Source organism: Serinus canaria, chromosome 9, assembly GCF_022539315.1.
Source record: "Serinus canaria isolate serCan28SL12 chromosome 9, serCan2020, whole genome shotgun sequence".
NCBI lineage: Eukaryota > Metazoa > Chordata > Aves > Passeriformes > Fringillidae > Serinus > Serinus canaria.
Window position 1 is genome coordinate 18,074,397 of NC_066323.1, and position 18,838 is coordinate 18,093,234.

The following is an 18,838-nucleotide window of genomic DNA, read 5'->3' on the forward strand; positions in this document are numbered from 1 at the left end:
AACCACAAATACTAAAAAACCCCAACACCTAAGTGAAGATAAAGTAAGCCCTGATAAAAATGCAATTTGTACCACTCGACAAGTAAAGCATGGAAACAGCAAGAAGCAGTGCCTGTCCAAAAGAGCATGGCTACATGTTAATATGCAAAAATTAATAGTTACTTATAAGATAATTTTGGTTTTTAATTACTTAACATTCTACCAACAAGTATCTGATTTAAAAATAAAAACAGCTAAGACACTTAATATATTTTATCACATGAAAATGTCCACATCCAAACTTTTCTTGTCTTTGTTTGCAAGTTTCCTCCTTCCTAGGGAGTTCTAAAATCCCCTCAGTGGCACAGCTGGTCCTGCACAGTGCAAAGCTACTGCAGTGGCCCAGCAGTACTGCCCAGCCTTTCAAGGGAGCAGTGTGAGCTCCCACTTCACACAAGGCAAGGGGATCAAACAGATCTGACTTGAACAATTCTGCCCCTCTGTACAGCACTCACCTTCCCTGTGCAGCAGATTTAACCCTGAATTTATTAAGCCTGATGAGTGCTGAGCACACAGAAGTGATGAAGGCACCTCCAGCCAGGCTGAACATTGGCACACCTTAAAGATAATCCACCACTCTCAAAATACAAGGTTCTCTTTACTCCAAAATCTGAGCTTTTAAACTTCAAGGTGCAAAAGCAGACAAATGGGTGAACATTTCAAACACCTCTTTCTCCTAAGCAGCTTTCAAGTTTGAGCAGGAATCTCGTAAAGTTTTACTCTGGCAATGCTGGAAAAGCCACTTTCAGCTTGCATCCTTCAAAGGGCTGTTTCCTTCTTCTCATTTCTGTCCTACTCAGTCACCACTTGGAGCTTCCTTCTCTCAGATACCAGAGCAAAACAAGTGTCTGCATAGTTTGAGTTTGCAGTTGATTTTACCAGTCTAAGTCCTTTAGAAAGTATTTGTTTTACTGAACTTAGAACCCACCAGTCTATGAATCTCCAATAAATAGAGTCACACAGAGACATCTGTGTTCAAATTTTATGCATTAATGTTATAGTTAATGCAGTGTAACATTAGAACACTGCAACTATTCTTTATGAGTTTCACAGCATTGGAAGTTGACTTATTCTGCAGCCAGAAATCTCTCAGTTTCTGCAATTTCCTTACACTTACATTACTTTTCTGATGAAATGACACCCACGTTATCTTGAACAAACATAACTGAGTTAAAAAAAAAGCAGGGGAACTGTTAAAAAAGCATGCAAAGATCATTAAGTGTTGGATTTTATGTGTTTTTTTCACCCTTGCACAACAAACCACTTAGGTGTGTCATCTTACCTCCCTGTACTCTGACCACTAATCATCTTGCAAAGAAACACTTTAAAACAAAATCCTTCTGAAAACTCAAACAAATACTTTTGGAAGAAATACCACAATTGTGAGTTGTAAATACCCTTATAAACACTTGAATACCAAAACAGGGGGGGTTTTTTAGGACCAAGCACAATAATTTCTGACATGAAGCCACTAAAGGAGACCAGTACTGCAGTTTCTACATAATCAATGGTTCCTAGAACTATTAATAAGAAAAATATAAGTAAACACATGAACTAATTTAGAGATGAAAACCATAGTTTCAAAATTTAAGGTACTATAAATATCTGATTCTTTGGGGATGAAGTCACTGCCCCATCTTTTCCTCTCCTATTCCTAGAATTATCAGTATATGGGAGAGAAGTTCTCAACAGTTGCAATTCAAATATTACTTCCACATCCTGCACATCCTTTCACTAAAAATAAATAAAACCATTCTAAATTCAGTCTCCTTTTCTGCCAGAACACTTTCCCTTTAGAGGCTCAGCTTGGAGCCAGCTTGCTGCCTTTGTGCCCAGGCTCTGGCAGCACCCTGACAGCAAAGGCATTTTTGCTCCTACCAGCTTCACTGGCCTGTTTACACAGAATATCCAGTGTTGCCATCAGCCAGGACACAGGGATGACATGCCCCTGCCTGGAGGAACCTAACAAAAGTCTAAATTAGCTCTGACAATAAACAAAGGGAAAAGGCAGGGCTGCACATAGAAACAATTATGGAATGTTTATTCCAAACTGTCTGCACACCCCTCTATGTTCTGCTTTCTCAGAGATTTAGACATCTGTTTAGACCAGAGGACAAAACAGTGGTCAGCAGCAAAATTCAGGCTTGCCAGCTCACCCATCCTCTCCCTTTTGATTCATACTTTCAGTCACTGATGCTATCATTTCACTCTGGGGGCTCAGAGCCCAGGTAGGAACCTCCATGTCTGAGCTCTGCTCCACAGCATGGAAAACACACAGGAATGCTCCACAGAGCAGCCACAGGAACCTCTGAACTCCTCCAGCAGAGATGTCTGCTTGGCACTGCCAATGCTGCTCTCAGGGCTCCGAGTGCAGCACAATCCCTGAAGATGGATGTGGGTTTGAATCTGAAGCTGCATTTTGGACAGAACAAGATACAGCATGAACTGCTTCCCTCTGACCACAGAGAGGTTTCTCTGGTGTGTTTCAGTCTACCAATAAAATCTAATCTATAATAAAATCTGTCAAATTACAAAGCTTTCAACAGAGTTCAAATAACAATGGATCACAAGCCATTCCCCTGTTTAAAAGTCAGACTTCATGGCATACCCAAATCTTTACTATTGAAGAGACCACTGCAGTTCCTTTGCTAGCTTAAAACCTCTTCCCTTACTTTCATATTCCTTTTCTGAATTGTTGAAGTCCCCATGCTTTAGTCTTTGGTTTTCCAGCTATGACTTTATAGGTCTCACATGGTTTACTCATTTGAACAGTAAATGTTCATGCAATATTTCCAGGAGTAGGTGTCCCTAACTTCAGTTTCTTTGGTCCACATAAACCCTTAGCTCAAGAGATTCTTCAGTTCAGACAAACTTTTCAGTAAGTGTTTTGATCTGGCTTTGATTACCTCCTTTTGGTTGGAAATAAGATCAATGTCCTACACTGCTGTGTAGAAATCTTAAAAAACTTGAAGTCAACACCGACCCATCAGTCCAGCACATCACTTTGGAGGCTCTGCTTGAACCAAATTTTAATATCCAGGAAAATCTGTCAGAAGCCCTCTGTTATGCACTTCAGCAATGTCCCCATATTCCTATTCCTTTTCCTATGCAATACTAGATCACACAGCCTCTGAACTGCAGAGAAAGTAAAAACAAAAGCAAAGGAAGTTCTTTTACTTCCTTAAAGGAAACTGAGCAACTCATTTTAACAGTATTATGAAACTTGAAGGAAACCTTATGATTTTGATGGCTCCAGGCCAGAACTGAATATTAACTGGCAGCAAAACCATTCTAGAACATAGAGATAATTAAATAATTCTTAAAAAACAGCACCAGAATGTAATTATTTTAAACTTACCCTTTTAAAACCATATACCATATGCTCATAACTATAAGCATAGATCCTAATCACCCCCAGATCACAGCCAGTGGCTGATCAGATAACATCACAGCTCCAAAAAGCACACAAAGGCAAAACACTTAACATGCTTAAATCATTACATGATTTCTGGGGTTTGTTTTTAAGGTAAGGTTTTACTTTTTACAGTTTCCATTGTTTGAACAACTCCATCTCCTGCTATAACACTCCCCTGTGCCTGTGTTTCCTCTGAGCAGGAATCTGCCTCCCTCTGCCCCAGTGTCAGGGGCTGTGTCCTGAGGCAAATCCCTTCTTCTGGCACTAACTTTGAAAGTAAACGTTGCAGGGATGCACTCAAAGCTAGTTGTCATCAACCAGGGAAGTCAAGTTGAATAAACAGATCAGTGAAGAAAGCTCATAAACACAGAAAAATGCTTATTTTCCCACAATGAGTCAAATTTATCATCCCATGTAATGTTCAAGATGGTGCTAGTATTAAAGACAGTATTTTTCACTGCTTTTCAGCTCTTCCACTCAGGTTAGATTGGGATTTCAGAATGTGATCTGAGTTCCCAAGTCTGTACTTCTTTTAATTCCAAATGACCTTGTACTGGGTCAGTTTATACATTCATACTCTGCTGGTGGAGGTTACACACCCACAGTCCTCAGGAGCCCACACAGGTTCATTTGCTCACAGTATCCAGACTGAATGGATTTGGGGACACTGTCTCTCTTCAGCCACTCTCCATCCTGTCTTGTGTCCCTTCTTCACCTGGTCCTTCCCACTCACCCTCTGGAGAACTGCCACATTTTGAACCCAGTGTCCCAGCCATTCCCCCACAGCTGTCAGGGGGAAATGCACCACTCACCACTCTCACCCTAAATTAAACCATTTTACATCTGCTGATTTGGCCACCACTGAGAGTTTTCCAGGTAGTAAAAAACCATTTTACTAAATTAGCTTAATTAGAGATGTGAAAAGTGGCAGCGCAACAACCTGAGAAGTGTTGCAAGAGGGATGGAAGGGATGACATTGATTTTTACCCATCACATTTCTACTCTATCCTATCCTTGTGTTCAAGCTATATTTTGACCCTCATCCCAAAAGATTTCTCTTCTGCCTATAGCCTTGCATGAGATGTGTTCCATCCTGGTCAGGTCATCCAAAACTTCCATATTCAACCACTTCCATAAAATTACAGGGCAGATACACACTTCTGTTCCAAATGGAAAACTTGTGCTTCTCCACACATTCTACTATTACCCACTGCAACTCATACTGGAGAGGAAAAAAAAAAAGATTAAACATACTTTATTCAGCACTTTTGTCATCTTCCTGCAATCTAACCCCAGAATTACACAGATGCATTAGCACACAGTCAGCATTTTCTGCTGCCCTTTCCTCCCCACAGCACTCTGCACAGCTGCCAACTTGCCTGGCTGCTTGAGAGCTGAATGGGGAATAACACAGGCAACAAACTGGGAAAAGTGCCATGCTGCTGGCAAAAGGGCATGCCTGGCTCTTCCCTGGATCCTCATGGCAGCAGCACAAGCTAACCACCAGGAACACATCATCTCACAGAGAGAGACAGCTGAACACACAGGTGTAGACAGGAGAGTTATTGCTTCAAAAGGAAAAATAAAAATAGTTTTAGGTAAACAGTGCTGGCATTAAACATCATGTCCCAGCATTTCCTTGGAAAGGCCCTTGGCTACAGTTCTGCTGCTTTATTTGCTAAGCTGGTTTTACATTTTATCAGCCCACAGAAACTCCCCAGGAAGGTACCCAAAGATCTTCAGAGAAACACAAGGCTGTGTTCAGACTCAGGAGCAATCAACAAACCAACATCACAACCACAGAGCAGGGAAGGAGAACAATGCATGAGAAATGCAGGGCAAAGTGCAAGAACCAGTGCCAGCATCACTCAGTCCTTTTAACAGTGATTAACCACTGAGGGCACCAGCTGTGTGTCTGCAGGGTCCCCATCAGCACTGCCAGCACCAGCAAGGCACAGCACAGCACCCTCCACTGCCCAGGGAACAGGGACATTCATCAGTGCACACACTGACACACAGCTGTGCTGTCTGTGGTTCTATTTGCACAAGGGAAACCATGAACGTGACAATTTGGGGGGAAACTGACTTCATTCTCGGTTCAAGCTGAAGTTTTGGGTGGCTGTAGAAACTATGAATGGATCAGCTGAAAATCAGCCCCTGATTAGCATTTCCAGACAGCCATTCTGGAAGTGTTCACCATGTGGCACAAACAAATAAGCCTAATTATTTCAGCTTCCAAAAATCAGTTAAGAAATATGCCAGCTGTCTAGCTTTTCAAAACCCAGTTTACTTCTCTAATCAATATGAAATAGCCTGTCAATCTTGCTCTGAATCCTCTGCTTGTCATCAGAACCACTTAGAGCCTAATCACACACTTACCATCCACCTTTGTAGCCCTCCTGGCAAATCTTTCTATTATCAGCTTGCACAATGCAAAAAAGAAAAGAAAAAAAAAAAAAGCTCTTTCTTGCTGCTTAGGATGAACCATTACATTGATGATTCAGGCATTATCTGTTTTTTCAAAAAGAATTGTAAATGCCATTTGTCACAGTACACCTTCCCACTCTTATCTTTCTTCACTGAACAAGAAAATGCCTCACCCAGCTGTAATCAGAGAACATCTAATATTTTCAAGACAAACAAGAACATGAATTTTGAATTCTAACCTAAATCCAATTGAACAAAACAAGCCATGTGCTCCTACATTGACATAAGTCAAGACTCATGTATCCTCCCCTACAAATTTTAGACAGTAAAATTTCCCAAATTCTTCTGCCCTAAATAGTGTGCAAAGCTAAATGCTTGCTTCAGGGATTCACCAAGGTGCAGCCTGACTTTAACAGAATATGAAACATGTCACAGTCTGTACAGCATTCCTCGTATCATCCTGGAAAACTGCTACAGAAACCTTCAGTCATCATCAGCCTTTGCACAGCTTTATGACCAACTGTTTCCAATTCTGTTTCTGTGTAACTTATGCCATACACTGGCCTGCATTTCCATTCCCTGTTACAGGAAGCATTTGCAAAAGCATGTAAAAGAAAATAAGAAAATATGCATTTTGAAGCACAATATTTTATCAGTACTACAATATTTTAATACAAGTCCATTAAAATTACCATGACACTCAAACCCATGCACGTAAAATTTGGCTTGAAACCTACATTTAAGTCTCCTCCCAAGCATTTGACATTTCTTCCCTTTTTGCTCCAAAATTTAAGTTTTCTTTTTTGCATATAATTTACCACCCAAGCCAGAGTTTTTTTAAATACACCCTTCTGAATGTGACCCAAAGCTCACTTACTGCCTCCCTCTCCCAGGGAATCAAGTTTAAAAGCTATGTTCAAACACTTTCCAAATGTGATGCACTGTTGGGACAGTTCTGACCCAAACTACATTCTTTGTCCAGTATTTGGACCACTGAGGTTCTTTTTAAGCAGCTCTTTTCTCATCCTTGAGGCTGCTGTCTGGCAGCATTTGTGTGTGTGCTGCCCCAGTGCCTGTCAGGCTGCCACAATACCTTTCCCTGCACATTATTGCTAACTAGCTACCAGTAATTCCCAAAACTTGTCTGCATTCCCTATAACAAACTCCATCTTCTTAAGTCTATTCATATCTTCTTCACCAAATTATTCTCTAAATAGCCAAAGCAATAGCTGAGTGTTTTGTGCACACTCCCAAGCTCCTTGAGAGAGCACCTTCATCCCTTTGGTAGGGGCCGGCTTGAAGACTCCACCCTCTTGAACAATTAAAGTATCAGCACCTCCTCTGTGGCATCCATCATAAACCAAAAATCTAAATCATAAAGCATATGTTAGTAGGTGGCTTAACATTTAATTCCTATGCTCATGTGATGTGTGCTTGTGAGCAACACATATCTCACAGTGGTTTCCCACCTAATTAATTGCCAACATGCTATTGTTGGCCAAAAGATAAAATTGTGGGGAGATGACGAGAATATGCAACTAGAACTGACCATAAATCCAGATAAAAGCCACACTTAGAACCACATGAATCCACCATTGATTTTTTGGGCAATAACATGCAGACACACTTAAGATACAAAGTCTTTATATGTAAAATAATCTTTTCTTTTTAATATTTGCAGCTTCATCAGAAAAAGCAACCAAAAGTCTAGTTTCAAACTTCTCCTATGAGATAGTGAAAATAAAAAAAGACATACATAAGAAAGCTCACAGGACACTCTAGGTTTTGTTTGTCTAAGGAGGTTATGGTGAGTGTGTAAAAATACACACCTCCTTGTAAAACCACTGGAGGAAGCACACTTCATGGGGGACAGTGATTTTGCACACCATGAAGTGTTGCTTTTTCTGTTTCTTCACTCCAAGATGCCCACCTCTAAAACTAGACAAAAAAAAAAAAAAAAAAGCTCAGAAGACAAAAGAAAGCTGTTAGAGAAAATGAAGTTCCCAATCATGAAAATTAAACTACTTAAACAAGTTAAAGTTTTTTACAAGTTTAAACAAGTTTTTAACAAGTTAAAGCCTGCAGTCTAACTTGAGACACACCTCTACACCGGTACAGACACAGCCTCAGTTACACCAAAGCCATTTTACAGAACTGCTGTTGTCAGACCTTCCTATGACACCTCTGTCCCTCAATGCTTCCTTTGCCCCAAAACAGGGAGCTTGTTCAGTATGGACTGAATCTTATAAAAAGTAGTATTTCAGCACTACTGAGTTTACATAACACAATCAAGATACTACAATTAAAAGCCATTAGAGAAGAGCATTTGTGTTTGAATCATGTGCACTACTTGTAGTTACCTTTTTGAGAAGATTAAAATTAAGCAGCTTTTGCTTTTCATCTCACTCACACCCTCCCACTACAAATTCTGTCTGAGCTAATCCTCCTTCTAGAGACGTCAAAACAGGGCAGAAGTATTACAGCTACTTACTGCCAAAATGTGCTGGTTTAATATCCCATTACTATTGTAATACTGGCACAATAACTTATTATATGTGACAGCTTTTGCAGTTAGTCAAAGATAGAGCCACTTATTCAGTACTGGCTTTTTCATCACATAAAAATATCTTTGTAAAATTTATAGAAGAGAAAATTTAAGATCTGTACTCAGATGCCCATCTGAGACTATGATGCCAGACAAAATAAAAGGCATATAAAGTCATTACACATGCTTTTCCCACCCTGTAATTTCAAAGACTTTATGTAAAGTGATCAGTCCAGAAATTCAGGTTACAATGTTTACAAATGCATTGTTTGCTCCTTACTTCCCGGCATTTTAAGACACACTTTCACAGAGTTGCTTTGGTTTTTTTTAAGGGCAGCTCTCTGCACGAAGGCCAAGACAATGTCCACCTCACAACACACTTCCAATGAGAAGCCCATGCTTGTCAAAACGCCCAGGGTTATGATTCGGGAACCTGCAGCACAGAAATGCAATAAGAAGTCTGCTCAAGGCCCTAGAAATATCTAGGATAAGTAAGTGCGATGCAAAGGATGCTGTGGGACACGCTAAAGACAAGAGGCGTCAGGAAACAGGTGGATCCACGAAGTTACTCCACTCCGGCCACAGTGTATCCGCCGACAATGCAAGGCAAGTCCCGGGACCCGGAGCAGCCCCGGTCCAGCCCCGCTGCCGCTCGCTGCACCCGAGGCGGGCACACGCGGGGACTCGCAGGGAAACGAGCCCGGCCAGCCCCAGCCCTGCACCGCTCGCACACACCGGCACCGGCTCGCACACACCGGCTCACACCCGGCTCGCTCCCAGCGGGTCCCGCACAGCACGGGTCGGGCCCGCGCTCCCGTCCGGGGCAGGGCTGCAGGGCTGACCCGCCCCGAAGCCCCGCCGGCCGAGCCCCCGCCCGCCAGGCCGGCCCGGCCGAGGCTCCGCGCCCGCAGCGCTCCCGCCACCCCTCCCGGAGCCGGGCACGGGCCGCACCCCTGCTGTCCCCGGGCGTCGGCAACGACCGCTCCGCCGAGCCCCTACCGGGGCAGCGGAGCACCCCGAACACGGCAGCGGCGTACCGGGGCACCAGGCACAGCGCTCCCCGGCGGCGAGCCCCGGGCCGTGTCCCACCTGCCCGAGGGGGCCCAGCCCCGCCCGCAGCCGCCCCTTACCTGCCTGGCCGCGCTCGGCGCCTCCTCCCGGGCCCGGAGCTGGAGCCGCTGGAGCCGCCGGAGCCGCCACGCCACGGCCGCGGCTCCGCGCCCGCCGAGCGCCCGGCCCACCCTGGCACCGCCCCCCCGGCCACGCCGCCCGCCCGCGCCCCCTGCCGGCCGCCGCCGCCCCGCCACCGCCCGGGCAGCTCCGCACGGCACGGCCGGGACGGGATACGGGACGGTCCCACAGACGACGTGGGACGGGGTGCCCGCTGCCCCCCACCGCATACGCGGCCCGCCCGCCAAGGAGCCGGCAAGTACCAGCCCTCTGAAGCCGCCTTCTTTCTCAGCCACAGCGAGAGTCTCCGGGGCCAAAAGCGGGCACCCAGCCCGGGTTCCCCACACCCCAGCCCTGGTTTTCAACTTCCCGCTGCTTTTAGCTTGCAGCCTTGGAGAGGATGGCTGTCGGCTCCCCGGAGATGCAGCTGGGCGCGGTGGGTATTGCCGCTGACTCCGCTGGCGCGTTCTTCTGGTATCTGACTCACCGGGAGTACGGCTGGAAGCTGTCACAGCCCTTTGGAAGAAATGCCACAAATTTCAGTACAAAGATATAACAAACATTTCTCCTGTGCAGTTGATAAAAGTGAATTCATTCCGTAACTTGCACAGTAGTCACCAGGACTTGCTCCAAATAAAGCAGTTCCCAGCTAACCAGCCTGTCCCCTCACAGGAGCCAATTCTGCTCCACTAGCAGGAGTACTTGTTCAATCCTGCAAGCTGATCACCTTTCAAATACACCAATTTTTCATGTATCCCTAAACCAGACCATAAAATCAATTCTGCAGATTTGGGAATGCCCAAATTCCCTTTACACACCTATTCTGGCATGAAGATGCAGAGCCTATGTGAATGCTAGGTGATCAAAAGTGATAGGAAAGATGTGTGCTAATGTCTTTACAAACAATTGGATGGGTGAAGGTATGGGTGTTAACATCTTTGGAATGGGTCTTAATGTCTCTGCCAGCTTCAAAAAGCAGGTTTCTTACCGGGCTCAGACACCTTGACTCCTGGAAGAGACAAGGTGAACTTTGGAGTAAAATGCCAGGTTCAAGGTGGGAATATGGGGTAAGTGGTTTGGAAAGACTGAACCTTCCTAGCAGCTCAGCCGATGGGGAAAGGAAGAGAGAGACACACGGCTGGGAGTTCAGGATAAAAGGGAGGCTGCAACCTCGAAAACCTCGAGAGAGAAACTGCATGGAGGTGTGCCCCAGCAGATCTCTCTCTTTATTCGAATAAATACTCCTCTGTATGAAAAGGACACTGCCTTTTTTTTCTGTAAAAAACCTATGCACTGCCACTAAAAATGGGGCACCCGCATCTTTAGCTGCAGGAAGGAGGCACCTTGAAGAATGTCTGTGGTTCTCACACTCCCAGGGTTCCACCTGCAGCCCTGGATACTTCTGCCAGCTTCCAACTGTGCCGTCACACTGCTTTGCCAAATCAGCAGACACACTTATCTCTGTGGCCTCTACTCTTGGGTCACAGTGACTGGTGATCACAGCCCTGCCAACAGCAGCACGGAGCCAAGTTTTCTTTCTTTGATGTTGCACATCCACAGAGCCAACATATCCAGGAAAAAGATTGGGCATGGTTTCCTGGCGAAACTTGTACTTTTGCATGACTGATATGATTTCACCTGGAAGTGCTTAAGTTCTCCAACTTTCTCTTTGGGATAAGAAGTAGGAATTAATCTAGTTTTAGCCAAGGGACTGCAGAGCAGTGTGGGAAGGGGTTGTTCAGCTGCAGAGCAGAATGGAGCCTTTTCCCACTGCTGCTCTCCAAAAGCCATCCCCAGAGCTGCTCAGCAGCCTCCAAACGACTGCTGCACATCAAATGCAGGCACAGCTGTTCTTCCCTGCTACCAGCATCACATCAGATTAGAGCTAACTGATCACAATAATTTTCTTATTTTGTATAAAACCAGTGTCAGCCATCTGAAAAAGAATGGCTGGAAGAGGAGTGGAAGACAAGCTATGGGCCCTGAGATGTGGACAGGGAGTTCTGACTGCAAGTCACCAGATCACTTTAGGGCATGTTAGGATAGCAAAATGCCCAACCATAGCACAAAGAAATCTGATCTTCTCCTACCCAGAAAGCAGAAATCATACCTTATAGAACAATTATCTCTGCATGGAAACAGTGATTTGCCATGATGGCAAATGTTTGCTAGGGCAGTCGCATTTCCACGTCCCTCCAGAACAAAGTGCAGTTCAAAAAGGATTTAGGATTCAGAAACTGTCAATTGGAGATCCTTGGGAGAAGGATTAGTTAGGGGTTAGTTCATAACTGTCCTGCAGACAAATTCTAACACACATAGTACACAATCAATTCAATTTCACAGCATAAAATAATTCATTTTTCTATTTAATCCAACAGCTAATACTTCTGCAAGAAAGGAGAATCAGGGAATAAGCCCAAAGACTTTATCCAAAATACCAGCTAGATCCCACCTACTGCTTGATAGATAGGTTTACAGCCAGTTTTGTGCATAAAGAAGGGTTTGGGGCACTTCTAAGTTATTGTATCCTTGAACTGTGTGAGAGTATTTTATATGAAGTAATATTTGCATGCACTTGTTTCACTTCTAGGTTTATTTCTTCACTAGCAGTTTCAGACCCTCTAAGTCTGTGGGTGGGGTTTTTTCTTCTTTCAGGAACAGAGGAGTTTCAGTGATCTGAAGCATTCTTTTCAGTTCCATTGTTTGACTTGGGCTGGATTTCTCAGCTACACGCCTGGATGCTTCAGAGAGTCCTCACTCTCCATCTAGTAAAAGGTGTCATTCTTAGCAAGCACTATTTTCATTTTGCTAATTACTGGCTGAGATGCTTTGTGTTTCAGTCCTACTGCTTTTAAGTATATTACAGAAAATGCCAGGTTTGGAAGGAAACCCCTTTGCAAACAGTTATTTATGCCTCTTTTCACCACCACATACCTGAGGTCTGATGTCACCTCTTTCAGCTGCTTTGTGCACGTTCCTGCGTCATTCCAGGTGTCATGTGGTGTATCTGTCCAATGCCTGACAAAGTTACCCCTGATTTTATAGCTTTGAGTGCCTTGGTGACTCATGTATATTTCAGAACTATATTCCTGTAACTTACTAGGATGAAAATATCTTTACCCATTAAATTACCAGACTCAAAGTCTCACTGGATCTTTTGGAATCTTTTAATAATGTTGTAACTGTTGATTTGGATATGGTGCCACAGCCACTCACAGAGATTTCTGTAACCCTTCTGTTGCATTAAAGGAGTTTCTGTTTTCCTTAGAGACTATTATCTTATTCATCAGCATTTCTACATATATGGCTTTACAGCATTTAAATTATCTCTGCAGGGAGTCACTCAATCCAACCCTCAAAGGTGCTATTTTGCAGAATATCATGATCATGTTAAATGTTATGTTTTCATCTCTTGCTATCAGGATTTAGTTCCTGATAATATCATCACACTCAGCCTCATCAGTTTCAGCAGTAATCAAGCAATCAGTAATTAAAGTACATACTAGGAATATTACCACATATCTCGTTATTTTCCTCTACTCTTTCATGGGTTGATTAAATCCCAAATAATAATTACAAATTCTACATTGTTTCTAGGTGAAGAAAGATACAGAAAAATATGCCTTATCGAGCTGTACATGCCAATATTGCCCTTTCTTTTGGATAGCATTATAGAAAACTCCATTTATTTTTAAGGGGGAACAGATGAATGCTATTTGGTCATGACTCTATGTCCTGGAAGATATAATACCCCTTCATTTGGAAAATTACTGATTTATATACAGGACTTCTGAGCAAATGTAACTTGGACAGTTAGTCTGGCCTATTAATTTCTCTTCTTTTTTTTTTTTTTTTTTTTTTTTCCCCACATCCCACTGCCATGAAGCTGGATGCAGATCAACCACTGGATTAAAACACAGGTCTCTGCTCCCAGCAGGTCCATGTTTTATCCCAGCAGGAGCCACAAGAGTATTGCCAGTGCATGGCAGGATGGCAAAGAGCAGTCACCCAACAGCAGTGCAGGCAGCTACCTACAAAGTTAGTTTTGCAGTCATGGGACAGAATCACCACATGGCAATGTTGCCCATCACATTCCAGCTGTACTTTTTCTAAGTGTTCAGAGTGATGTATTTTGAAGAAAAGAGCTTGTTGTCATTTCTTTATGGAGAAATTGCTGCAAGCAGCAGTAACCACAAATTTAATTTGAAGTTAACCACAAATTTAAGTCAAAACTTTTGAAAGAGGAAGTATGTGGGACCACACTTGGGGAGGAATGTATGCAGTAGAAATAGGCTTTATAAGTACACTAATAAAACACTTATATAGTGCATTTCTTATTTCTCCCCAGCAGAAAACCAAGTGCCATTTCCCACTTTGCAGATGTTCAGCTGTAATCTTCATAGCCCAATTTCTCCAGCATGGACTTGCTAGCATGAGACACAGTAGGGGAACCATAGCTCTCCTTTTGCTCAGTGCCTCTGGAGAAAAAACTTAAGTGGCTTCTTTATTTTGGCATAACACCTTATGACACATCATACTTCAGTTCTGATCAAAGGGCTCCTGTTCTTAACTCACACTTCAAAGCAGTTTTAAATGAGATCCTACACTCATTTAAGAGCATAAACAAGTGACTCAAACTCCAGCTTTTGCTACTATCTAAGATCTCTTTTAATGAGTATCTCTTGCATTGATAATCAGTAATTGTATTCATAGACTTTTATCCAGGTGTTATTCTGAATGCCTAGCTAGGTTTGAACAGCACATATAATGAGGTGTGACAGACAGCTTTTGGGACAGCCTCAGGTCAAAATTAAATGTTAAGGAACTTTCCTCTTAGAAACCCTGCTTTGTCTCTCCAAGCAGTAGAGCTATGGGATGGAAACCAACTTGGAGAGAGCACCCTCCTTTGCCTCTCTGATAGGTGCACTATTTGGCCAGCTTACTATTTTATCTATTTAAAGCTCCATTTACTAATTTTCCACTAGAATTATCTTCTGAAAAGAAACTCAACAAAAGGTTCAGCATAGTCCTCTGAAGCACAGGTCTCAGATTGTCTGAATATGTATCATTGCTTTTATTTGCATTTCAAACAATAAAAGATAAAAGTACAAGTGCCCAAAAAGGCATCAGGTGCATAGAAAAAGCCTCAAAAACAACGCTTAAAATAACTGCATGGATACACAGCTACTCTCCAGTGTCATTTATGATCCCAAACAGCTCCTTCTGTCTCCCTGGAATAAGGCAAGCCATTCTTCCAGCACTTAATTGGTTCTAGGGGTAACCAAGTCCAGCTGCTCTGTCTGGCAAAGCAGCACAGCTGCCTTCTCTCAGTCCAGAGGAGCCAAGGAGAGGGGGAAAAGGGAAAGTACCCACCACTTCAAGGGCTCCATTCCCAGGGTCTCACATACCTGACTAGAATCCAGATCAGAATTTTAAACAGATCCTTTAGGAGCAGCAATCAGCTTCCTAGGCAACCAGAGTGGCCACATTGCTGGCTGCTAACACGAAGATAGGAGGAAGGGGAGAGGGTGTGAAAATACATATATATGTACACACACACACACACACACACACATATATATGTATGTATATATATAAAAGATTGCCCTTATATGCTTACAGGAGGGTTTCCTAGTTCATAAATATTCTTGCTGCAAGCTGTGATTTTAGTTAAATTCAGACTCAACTTGCCAAAGATGTAGGCAGTAAAGTTATTCAGAGTGACAGCTCTTAGCCCTTCTGTTGCTGGGTGAGTTAGGATCAGATGGTGATATGCCAGCAAAACTGGCTTTAGTGTCTGATTGCTTCCTAGCTTCTGAGGAATTCCCAGGTATCTTGCTGGGGAAGAATTCTGACCCTTCTGGCAGTACAAAACTGAAAAGTTGTCCATAAAGTTAGGAAAATTTTAAGCACATGATATTATTTCCCATTTGTATTTAGTTCTCAAGGAAAGTGCTAACTTAAAAAGTGAAACTGGGGAAAGACACCTGGAAAAATAGTCTTCAGCAAGGACAACATCACTTCCGACTTCCTTATGACCCCATTCTCTGATACACATTAAACCAGCTCATGAGGGACCCTAGCAAGACAGGAAATGGTGGCTGTTTCCTCCTGAGTCATTCCTGATGGAGCATCAGGTCTGGATGCCAAATGAAGCTGCACCTGCTGGCTTTGATGCAAAGTTCTTCCATTAAAATCAATATCAAGGGCACTTGTATGTCCCACACTGCTGTCCAAAAAGTGAAGTTGGGAAAAGCCCTGGAATACTTTATTCACACACACACACAGAAGCTGGTGTTAACATACAGATGTTTTTCAGACTTTATTCTTTGTCACCAGAGAGGCAAAGAAGTCCTATGGAACAGGAATGTCAGCCTCCTTAGTGTAGGCACTAACACTGCTTTGCATCAAAGCCAGCAGGTACAGCTCCATTTGGCATCCAGACCTGATGCTCCATCAGGAAACAATGTGTGCATCAACACAGATAGCATGGGTGGATGTAGAAGAAAAGACCTTCAAATAAGAATATAAAGTTGTTGCTACTTGAAATATGAATAACACTGAATAATTTAGGTATCTGAGTATCTTAGCATCCTATTTCTGTGCAAAAATCCATTGGCTGAGAATGCAAGGCAGATATAGTCTGGAGCCATGTCCTAGTTTAAGTAGAGATAAATAGCACTGCAAGATCCACCCTCCCAAAATTTTAATTCTTCCTGCTTATAATTAACACTGACTAACATCTTGTGAGTCAGCAGAGGACTGAAACACACGTACATGCACATCCTGCTGTATCAGATGAACTTCCAATACCAACACGTGTAATTGCTCCAAGGCAAGAATAGCAACATATTATAAAGCCAGTTATAAAGCCAGACACTTCAATATAATTTATTTCTAGCTGCATTTGATACTCATATCAGAATACACCTCACTTTTAGGGTTCAATACTTCTGCACTAACACACAGAAGGCACTACCCCAGTGTGTAGGAGCAAATAAGGAAGTGTGTAGAATGTAGAGATGAATGAGTTGTGGAGTATTTTCTCAGTGTGTCAGAGGAAAAACAGTCTGGCTAAGCCGGGTTTCTCTGTTTTATACCCACATATGGTGAGGACTTCAAGAATTAATTCCTTCCTCACTACTTTAAGGTCTGTCAAAGAAGCAAATCCAGCAACCTTAAGAGTAGCCCCCGTCTTAGGAAAACTTGCTTTCAGACAAAGAAGTGGAAAAGCCATATTTTAATACTTGATTCAGCCTGGAGGAACTTGCTGTGAACAGAAGTTACAAGCAGGCAACAGACAGTATTCCCAGAATATCTAAAAAACTGTAATTGTAGCACTGTCTGATTCCTTTTGGCTTCTCCTGTTCTAACAGATCTTTGCCAGTACATTCTGTGAAGAAAAGAAAGTCCCCCATTTTACTCGATACCCTTAGGCAGTTAAATCTTCTGGTGCCTTTGGGTGGGGGCAACCAGTGAGGCTGGGCAGCATTGTTAGGGCTCCTTAGCACCCTTAGGGCCACTTACTGCTTCTCCATGGGAGCAACATTTCTTGTTTACAGCCTTCACAGAGGCACCTTCCTCAGTGAATTGTGTGGTGTATTAATCAGCTCTTTTAATATTCTGCAAAGAGCATCCCTGGCTCTCAACAATCAGCTCTTACAAGATTTCCACTATCAGTGCAGATCCATGTGAAGCATGGCAAACACAAGCAACAGAGGCAGAGGCCAGGATGCTGAGCTGGGATGTGATGCTAGGTCAGGAGAATGACACTTTCCCACAGCCTAAGATCCAGCATGTGCAAGGGGTTGGCAGCAAAGTTTGCTTCAGCGGGTCTGATGATGGCTTGCTATTCTTTGCAAAAATTTTCTCTTTAAGAGAGTAGTGTTAAAAAATATTTCCCTTACTATCTCAGCCTTTCCCCTAATTATTTCATTTTCTCTTTGTATTTTTTGCTCTTCTGATACAGCTTACAGCTGAGACATTTTTCCAGCCAAAAAAGCAAGACTGCACTTTTTTGTACAGTGGCTACAAACCACTGTAACTTTTAGAGTGCTCTGTAAAATTACAGATGTTAAAAAGGCTACTTGGAGATTGCCCTTTATTGCATATATCATGAGGGGAAATGTATTTTTTCTAATTTTTAGTATATTAAAGACAGTGTCATTTTTTTAGGTTAAATGAGCAAATATCAGGCCAAATGATGATGCTAGAGGTCACCTCTGTCTTGCTGAATGCAGATTTTCAGCATTCAGCCTTAATGAAGAGTGCCTGCCAGTGTAAATCATTTGTCATTGTCACTCTGAGGATTCAGAGTGACAATGACAATTGTCACTTGTTTTTTCCCTTTTCAGAAAAACTGATGTTTTTGTCTTGTTAGTTTTTGCATACAGCTAACTAGTGTATTTCAAGGGCAGGACAAGATCAAGCAAAGATGGGAGGATATTGAGTCAGGAATGTAAGAGAGGCAAATAATGTGCAGTGTGTGATGACAAAAAGAGACCATTTGATCATAGCCACTGCAGAGAGTGGCTAAATGGCACAAGTCCTGTGGATGGGCATCAGATTGCCCTTAATGAAAAGAATTAGCAAAGCAAGGGCCCAAACACTCATTAGCTCAAGCACAGGTCTGAAAACAAATACATCCATATGCATGTAGATGTCAGGAAGGATTAATCCCACATCTCAAGTGAAGAGTGACCCAGCTGCAGCAGATTGAAGGGCTTTATTTTCAGCTATTGGACAGACAGTAGTAGTAAAATTCTCCATTCTATTGGAGAATTTTACTACTACTGCTACCCACAAAAAGCTGCAAGTCCCCTCAAAAATGAATTAGGGAACCCACCTGAGGGATCACAGCTCCTATCTAAGGATCAAGACCTGAGGGATCCACAAAAATACTGCCTTACACATAGCATGGTAAGGAATACATGCCAGGGCCTTACCAACCAGAGAGGCAGGGCATGAATACCCTCAGTCTGACATTTGTACAAAAGGCTACAGACAGCTCCCAGTGTGGAATCTCCTGTCCATGTCTGTGCTGTGGGAGAAGGGGGGATTGGATGTGGAATCCAACACCAAACATCTGCATACATTGTAAGCTCAGCCCAAATGTGGAGAAAATAGAACAACGTGCCTCTCTCTCACTGACTGTCATTAAAGTGAGCTCTGGCTGCTTTTGCAGCTGCAGGAAACCAGGGGCTTGTTTTCCTGACAGCCTTCAAGTGAAGAGAGTTTTCTAT

General features: G+C 43.0%; 1 protein-coding gene across 1 annotated transcript in view; it reads right to left on the reverse strand.

Annotated features, from left to right (window-relative positions):
• PXYLP1 (2-phosphoxylose phosphatase 1) overlaps positions 1–9,672 on the reverse strand; it is a 48,360-nt gene extending 38,688 nt beyond the window's left edge. Inside the window, exon 1 of the mRNA XM_030227233.2 lies at positions 9,557–9,672. The gene's annotated coding sequence lies outside the window, so the exon portion shown is untranslated. The remainder of the gene's footprint in view (positions 1–9,556) is intronic.
• Positions 9,673–18,838: the final 9,166 nt, after the last annotated feature.